Raw genomic sequence first — 8,418 nt, forward strand, 5'->3', positions numbered from 1 at the left:
AAAAAAAAAAAAAAAAAAACAGAAAGGGTGAGGATAATAATATCAGCCGGTGCTGGTACGTGTTTCCATCGGGCATCCGGCGACCTGCGACGACACAACCGGGTCGAGATGGTGGAGGGGGGTGGGGGAACGGTGGCCGACGACGGTCGACAGAGAGAGGGGCGTTGGAAGAGCGGCGACCAACGGGCCCCTCGCGAAGAAGACGAAGGCGAAGGTGGAGGAAGAGGTAGGAAACGTGGCGGCTCGCCGACTGTCGTTGGACGAGGACGGGCTCCCTGTCTAGAACGAGAGGAGCAACGGAGGAGAACGGTCATTGCCACCACCTCACCTCGAGCCGGTGCTAAAGTCCCCGACACGAGGCTGTATCCTCGACCCTGGCACGGTCTACCGTGCGGAATTGTCCTGTAGTTTAGCCGGTGTCGGTTCTGTCCGCGAGTGGTGGGGCCTGGTTCACGAACGGCGATGCGCCGCGGCAGGATTCGTGCACGCGGAGCGCACCCGAGAGCACCTGGATCGGTGATCCAGAAGTCGTGAACCGCGCCAGGATCACCGGCAAACCAGTTCGATCGGTGCGACCGAGCCGAGCCGTGCGCCCGAGAAAGCGGACCGAGTTCTCCGTCACGTTCGTGGCACCGAGCCACAATCTCGTCCGGTTGTTTCCGCGTCCACCCCGCCGGGGCTACCCTAATCGCGCGTAGCCCGAGAACCGATTCACGGCCAGCCAGGTGTAGAGTAGCCTGTGGGCCCCTGCGTTTCGTGCGCGGAACCGTACCACGGATTACCCGCAGAAGGGACACGAGTCCCTTACCAGCTCCCAGAGTCCCAGCTCCCAGGGTGCACACTCCGCGGAGGGATGACGTCCGTCCCGGTCTGACATCGTCAAGTCTTCATCGTTGCTGCACGCCCGGTATCAGTCAAGGTAAGCCCTCGACTCTGCTCTGACTCAAGGTCCCCCCGATCGGGCCCAGTGTCCTTCGGACGAGCGCTCCGACGAGCGAGAATATCTCGCGGAGGTCGATCATCTTACAGTTCGAGATCAGTTCCCAGGACTTCGCTCCGGTTTTGTCACGCTCAAGATGGCTCCCGATGTTGGTTGCACTCGTTAGCGTTCAATTTGTGGGTTCTTTCGCGGGGCACTGGTCTGACCCACATGCAGGTGGCCGGTCGAAGTTGAGCGTTGAATGCACGGCGTTCTCGAAAAACTTTTGAAGTAACACAGCTTCGAGTAAAAGTTCTCGTTCAGAATAAAAGTTCTCGGGACGTTGTATTAAATATCTTTGGGAACGTCGTATTGGTTTCGATGGGACAAGAGGTTAGGGGTAATCGAACCTTAATGGGATCGATGCCGGGCATTCGGTCGGCTCGTTTACGGCGTGTCACCAACGCGAACACCGTCGTTGGTGTAAGATACAGCGTTTCGTTGGAGACGGCGGAATCGTGCCGGTTGCCAACGATTCACCAATGTGAACCGTATGTCGTTCACGAATAGCGGTACCCGTTCGCGTTCCTTTAAGCGGAATCCAAACTTTCACGAGCGCCGCTCGCGGATTTAGCATGAGCGTCATTCCCGACGATGACATCGCCTCGTCTCGTATGTGATCCACGAACGAAGAAAACAGATCGGCGGTACGTGTGCCAAGGGACAACGTATTTCCCGCTTTGCCCCACGCTCCCCTCTACCCTCCGCCGCCATCTAATATCCAACGAAGATTCCACGTTGAAACCACGGATATCTAAATATTGATCTACTTCGATTCGAATATTATAATTTTAAAACGACGAACCTGCTACATTGGACATACAAGCGTGGTCGTTATTAAATGTTTGAGCATCGCAGCGCGTCGACCCATCACGTCCACTCTTGTTTTCGATAAATAAAACACGTTTTGCGGAATCGATTCTCAAATTCGGAGCACGCGGACTGAGATACGTTTTTTTTTGCTACAGTTAATGTATTTAGGCTTGAAAGTTGGTATTTTAAATTTGTTGTCACATCGTTCGCCATTTTCTACTATTCGATAAATTATGAAAATTATAATTAATGTACGAGAGCCTGTATGCTCGATTCTACAAGCACGAAATCGACGAATCGCGTGAAATTGTTTCGGATTTAGAAATTGAATTAGCTTCCAGTGCGAAAGGTTAATCGTGTCCGCCTGAAATAGCCGAAAGTAAATGTATCCCATTAAATTCTAATTTCGTGGCAGCTAGTTTAAATGGGCAGCCAGAGACATTATAAAGCCATCAAGATGATCAATCTCGCATGGCGAGCCCCAAACATACATAAAACGAAATTGATAGTTAACACGTTGAGTGCCGTGTCGGCGACACTAAATTTTTAACTAGCTTTCGAAACTGATTTTTAGTGGAGTACCATTCGACAAACTGAATGCTGCTAGGATCTCTGCGTTGCAAAAGTATTGGACTTCGTTTCCATTAATTGACATATTGGTATTATGGGAATTTGTGAGGTGAATACTCGACACTGTGATCTTGTTATCCACTTGGCTGTTGCTACAATAATTATGCAGCATATATATGTTTAATTCTCCTTCAGATTTTGTTTAAACACAATACTTTTAAAAACGATAGAATTGGACGAAGAATATCAAAGTAAATATTCTGCTTCACCAGACATCTTTGCATTTTCGATGCATTAAAAAGTGGCAACATTCATATGATTCGCCATCTACACAGAAAAAGTCTAAAAAGCGATGGTTTCCGCGGAAGACAAAGAGGAGAATAGAATCGATGATTCGATAATTCTGCAACGGTAATTGCGGACACGTGGGGTATCGATAGTCAAGGGACCTCGATGACAGCGAATCGAATTACGCTCGCGCCGTGGACGATCAGTTTTACGGGTAATTTACGGTAACCGGCGCGGTGTTTCGGGCCGGCTTGTACGGCCGTTTTGATACGACGATTAAACCGCGGAATCATTGTATTTACGAGTCGTTGCTCGTAATGAGTTCCGGCCGCTCGTGACTCTCGTTCCCCGTCCCGAAACCAGCGTTTTATTTCACTGTGTACGGTACTACGGCCGCCAACCCACATGCGCGCCTCGTATTAGATACGCGCTCACAAATGAAAGTGGCCCGGTACCGTTACGACTTACGCGCAACGCTACAACAAAAGCTTTTTACGCCGCGCGGCTAGGAGCGCGTACGAGCGCGCTACTTACGCACGCCTTTTGTCTTACTCGCTCGCCTAATTCGGAAATTCCGAGCCGACCGACTGTCGCCACGCTCGTGCTCGAGGACACCGACACCTTCTCTGCGGTCACGAGCCATCGACGCTCGCCGAACCGACCGCTAGAAACATTAGACAGCGAGTGTCCGACAATTTCGAAGAGCAGCATTGCAGATTCAACGATTACGAATTAACCCTCTTAGTACCGAACAACGATATTTCGTTGTTGGCTATTATTGACAAGATAGTTTGCTTAATATTTTTATTAAACAATAATATCATTTCTTATTTCTTCTCCCTTTTTAAACTTATTATTTATCAGGCTTTTCAAAATTCTTGCAATTTCTTTCCGAAACTTTATCAAACTTCGTCAAACGAGTTTTAAACATTTCGCTCAGATACAGACTTATTTGACCGGTACTAAGAGGGTTAAATTGATATGAATTTTAATTCGATCAATTTTTCGACATTCGCGCGGATCCTAATCAAATCAGGAAAATGTAACAGATCAGCGAAGAGACGAATGCTCGAATCTGAGCAAATAATTCGCGAGCGCGCGCGGGCGCGGTGGCACTCGAAGTGTTAACGGAGGCAGCAAATTGCCATTTAGCGGGAGATTTATAACTCTCCGTTGCGATCCGTCCGGGAGGATCTTCGAGCGATCGAGGAAAAGGAAGAAGGAAAAGGAGCAGCAAGCTCGAGGAAGGATGAGCGACCGCTTGCCAGGATAATGCCCCAGCAATCAAGGCTAATTATGGCGCAGGAAGGGACAGTTTCGCGATGCGAATCGAAAGAGAAAAAAAAATAAATCCTGCGGTTCCCTCGAAAAGTCCCGTCGGCGCGCCGAACCGCGAGGATAACTGTCGCCTAAACTAATCAGAAGCAGGAAACCAGTAACCTGACCATCGACAAGACAGCCGCTCGAGCGCGCGCGCGCGCGCGCTGCCTGTTGTCGACATTCGTTGCTTCATCCACCCGAATTCCTCGCCTCTGGGTAACTGTAACTGTTTTTATCGCTTCCTCAAGGAGGAGGAGCGAGCGCACACTGGATGAGATCATTGCGTTTCTTCGGACAGGCTGAAAGAAAACTGGAATTACGCGCGGCGGCTTGATTTTCATGCCGGAAGCCGACGTAATTTTCTGTTCTACCCGCGGACACACCGACCTTCCTACCCCCTCCATCCCCTCCCTCCCCATTTTCAATTACGCAGTTTAACGCCGTAATCAATGTAATGATATCGTTCCGATCGCAACGTGTCCCCCTCCCCTCCCTCCCCCATGGCACCGCGGAAACGCGTTTATCCAACGGGCGAATCGCCGCCGCGGAACATGATTTTTCACCGGGGATCCGATCCGTTTCGATGTTTGTATTCCGCCTTTTAATATCAACGCCCATACCCGGAGATAATTGGTCCAGGCGGCGAACGTAAAGTCCCCGTTTTCGCAGATTGTTTGACGAACACGTGGGGAAACATTTATTCTGCGGCGATCGATTTTTCAGTTGATACAGACCGCGCTCCGCTAATCTACCGGCCCGGTTTCAAGATATTTCACGCGGAGCGTAGCCGGTGAAACGCGGACGGCAAAATTCGTCTCGAATATTTTCCGCGCCGGTGCGTACCCATTGCTCGAAGCTACGCGAAGGCGCATAAATGTTTCCCACAGTTGTACGGTACTTTTCGTGCACCGGAACAATTAGCGAACCATAGAGAGTAAAATTAGATTCGACTTTCCTCTTGCTCCACGGCGAAGACCTTTTCCGCGGATACGTCGAAAAGAAAAACGAACGGAAAATTCCATTTATTACAAAGTAAAACGCTGCATACACGTGTCTGTTACAGTTTCGTATAATTAATGAAAATTTTTAAAATCGCAACATTTTTTCATCGTGCTCTCACGTTCGTTGAATTTTCTGTCAGCGTCCCGATGGTTTTGTAGGGCGGTGTACGTCCGAAGAGGCTTGCCGTGACGAGGCGCAAACTCGATTCGTTCCGGTGCATTTAACGATCTCGGATCGATCGTAGGACGCACGCAAGACGGGCCCCGCAGGGATCGAGGGAAACACGGTGGATCTCGACGCGAGGCGAGCGGGAAAAGGAGGCCGCGCGTTCCATCGGATCGAAGCGGCGATCCGTGATCCGACCGGACAGGATATAACGTTACAAGCCGAATTCTTGCTTCTGGATAACTGTAACTCGGTTCTTGCGCGGAGTTATCGGACTCGCGGCCGACGTCGTCGAGAAAGCACCGCGGAGGAAACGGATACGAGGAAAGTGGCCCCGCGCCGCGTACGGAAAACGAGAGAAAGAGAGACACGGGGCCGATTGTGTCGTGGCGAACAATCGTTTCCCCCCCTCCCCTCCCTCCTCGCGGCTCTGATTTCTGCATCTTGTCGACGCTTTCGCGCCGCAACCGACGTCGTCTCTCCCGGTTGAAAACGAACGTCCGTTCTCATCGGGGTCGTTCACATGAACCTTTTCTCCCGACGACGACGACGCCGCCTCTGCCGCGGTTCGCAAACGATCGACCCGGCCACCTGCCATTGTTCCTCGCGCGGCGTAATCGACGACGAGCTTGTCTCACCGCCCGGAGAATGTCACTTTCCACCTGTTTCGCGGAACACTGACATAATAATCGACGGACTGTGATCGATGCACGTCGGCCACTGATCCGGATTAACCGCTCAGCCGGCACGATTACGGCCGCGAAAGGCTCGCGTCACCGATGGAATAATACCGCCGATTCATCCGCGGTCCACATATAGATCGAAGACTTTCAAAAAATTTAATTCAATTCTCTTTTATTGAATTTACGGCCGCCGAGCCCCCGGTACGATATTAATGCCGTGGCGCGAGATAGCTGGCAGCGACGTGAAATAATTAACGAGGCTGAGGTCTGTTGTGTTCCAGCGTGAAAGGAGAATTCTAATTTGAAAACGGAAAAGTGGAATTCTTTTACGAGGATCGAAAAATTATATACGGTGTCCAGGAACTATTAACCGCGCGGTTAAATTAAATCCTGATGAAACGGCAGACCGGGAGGCTGTTTCGTTTGATATTTTGGTTTCGAGAGAATGCTACGCGAATGAATGAATGATTCTGGACAGTGTAACTGTATGGTCGTCGTCTGAATAAAACATGGGACGACCTAGTTCGAAAGAAAGTAAACGCGATAATTTATACTGGATATGCTCGAGATCGATGGAATTTTCGTTCGATTACATTCGAATTATCACGATTGGCTTTGTATTTTTTCGAACCTTGACCGAGTGTCTTTAATTTATGGAATCATATCGAGTGTATCAAGATGAGAATGTAGGAGGAGCGTCGTTCGTATCGGATGATCGCGGGCAGTAGAAAGTGGAATAACGCGACGTCTTGTTTTCTGTTTCCAGATGTGGGATCGACAGAGACAAGCCTGGGCCGTCGTCCTCCTAAGCAACGTCCTGATGAACACCGTCATCGCCACTCCGATTTACGTTCCCCAATTTATTCCAGGAAGTAAGTATTCCTCTATATATATTTCCCGATGATCGAAATTTTTTAAAAATAACGACATTGAAATCTTTCTAATTTCAATGATTCTGAATTAAAAACTGTTCTATTTTCTCATTTCTTTCGTCATTCCAAGTACAACTAAAATTGAAAGAAAGAAGTATGTCAGTCATTGTCGAGTATACTACACCTTCCTGTCATTTAAAAATAAATTCGAGTCATTTCGTTCGGTTTCAATTATTGCGTCTTAAAATGTGTCTGAATACATTTATTCAGTGCTGTAAATAAATGGAAGTGTTGCTTCGAACCTCGACCTCCTCGGTGTCCCGAAATTTCACGGCTTCTTTTGCGTGTTCTCGGATTTCCCCGGAGTGTCAGCTGAGTAACGGATCGGTACGCAAATACATGGGCGCGATGGGTTCGAGGGAATACTTGTGTGTGTGCGCGCGCGCGTGTCTGTACACTCGTCAGGCGTCGGCCCAGGCTTACCTGTCGGCCCAGCGGCGGGACGACATTGAATCTACCTTGAATTCGAGCTCGAACGGAACGTGGGCGGACTGGTCAGTTTTCTATACAAGTGGGTCAATCCCGGTCATCGTCGCTCGGCTACGACTTACACTGATTTTTCCGACCTCGGCGCCGTCATCGTTCCCGCCGATCGACTCGATCACGATCGATGGAATCCGATAGATTAGATTACTGGAACTAGCGGCCGAAAATTGACGCACGTTATTAATCCTTATAAACAGTATCTCGGTTATCGGGGAGTCGGCAGAGTTATGCGAGCGTTCGGATAATGAAACAAGTATATATATATATATATGTATTTAATTATCTAATTTATTATAATAGACCTCATTTCGATTGCATATTAGCGAGCTAGCTTATAACGAAATAATTCGTTCCATAATCTCGTTCATCGCAGCATATTATATATTAACGAATATTATTGCTGAATATACAGCAGAGATATTACCGAATACGGTGATTTCTCACAGAATAGAATAAATTTTAATGCGGAAAATAATGAACAAACATGGTCACGATAAGCTGGCTCGGCAAGTGTTGCTAGGCGAGCATTTAACTATGTAAACGCGCAATGCGTGACAAGTGTCGTCAATCGCCTGTCGGCGCACCTAAGAAAACAAAGCTGTTTAATTATTAGGAAACCATTCTTCTATTTCTGTCTTCTGTAAAAACGAAAACGTTCTCGAAAGAGCATGATCACCGACCAAAGGTGTACGAACAATCCCAACGACTGATAAGAACATGGTGGCCGGACTGCAAGAAGATCGATTGAACGATTTCAAATTGATATATGACGAGGTTGAAATAGTAACGAGGTAGCAAACGAACGAAATAGTACGTGACTCGATACTCACGTGATCCAGAGAACGCGAAGGCCAGCTATAAGTCAGGACGATCGATCATCGGTTATCGAATTGTTTCCCCGATCACCTTGGGACACTTTTTTTTTTTTATCGGCGACCAGTGAAATCTCCTCGATATGGAAACGCGTGGGAGCGCGCGGGCCCCGGGTATGGCCACCACGGAAATTCCGACAAGCGCGCGATGGCGATCGGCAACTTTCTTCGTCGCGGGCATGACGCACGCGACGCTTCCGCTAGCACAGATTTACCAGAAGGAAAAGATCGACGACGGCCCGCGGCACGCGCGTAGATCGTTTCGGGCGAGGACAGCTGACCGACTGACCCGAAATCCAAGGGCGCCG

Source organism: Augochlora pura, chromosome 3 (genome assembly GCF_028453695.1).
Source record: "Augochlora pura isolate Apur16 chromosome 3, APUR_v2.2.1, whole genome shotgun sequence".
Classification (NCBI taxonomy): domain Eukaryota; kingdom Metazoa; phylum Arthropoda; class Insecta; order Hymenoptera; family Halictidae; genus Augochlora; species Augochlora pura.